This window comes from Octopus bimaculoides, chromosome 25 (assembly GCF_001194135.2).
Source record: "Octopus bimaculoides isolate UCB-OBI-ISO-001 chromosome 25, ASM119413v2, whole genome shotgun sequence".
In the NCBI taxonomy this organism is placed as follows: Eukaryota; Metazoa; Mollusca; class Cephalopoda; order Octopoda; family Octopodidae; genus Octopus; species Octopus bimaculoides.
The window spans coordinates 1,370,947-1,371,277 of NC_069005.1; the positions used below are offsets into that span (position 1 = coordinate 1,370,947).

At 23.9% G+C, this 331-nt stretch overlaps 1 protein-coding gene across 4 annotated transcripts in view; it reads left to right on the forward strand.

Annotated features, from left to right (window-relative positions):
- Positions 1–331, forward strand: part of LOC106876047 (recombining binding protein suppressor of hairless) — a 137,888-nt gene that overhangs the window by 62,936 nt on the left and 74,621 nt on the right. The window lies entirely within an intron of this gene.

Sequence of the window (331 nt, forward strand, 5' to 3'; positions counted from 1 at the left end):
ATATATATATATATATATATATATATATATATATATATATAAATATATATATATATACGTATATATTTATGTGTGTATCTGTGTGTGTGTGTGTGTGTGTAGCCCTAAATTTTTCCCAAGCAAATAAATTTGTGCTCCACCCCTGCATCCCAGCATTTATTATTGTGTTTATCAGAGAACACACTACCACCTTTATATTTAATATTATTAATTTATTCACACGTGTCATTAATCAGATTTGTCGTTAATCACATGTTGATTTAGAATTAATTATTATGGATTTTAGTTGATCAATTTTTCAGTTTTCTACCATTTTTTTTTTTTTTTTTTT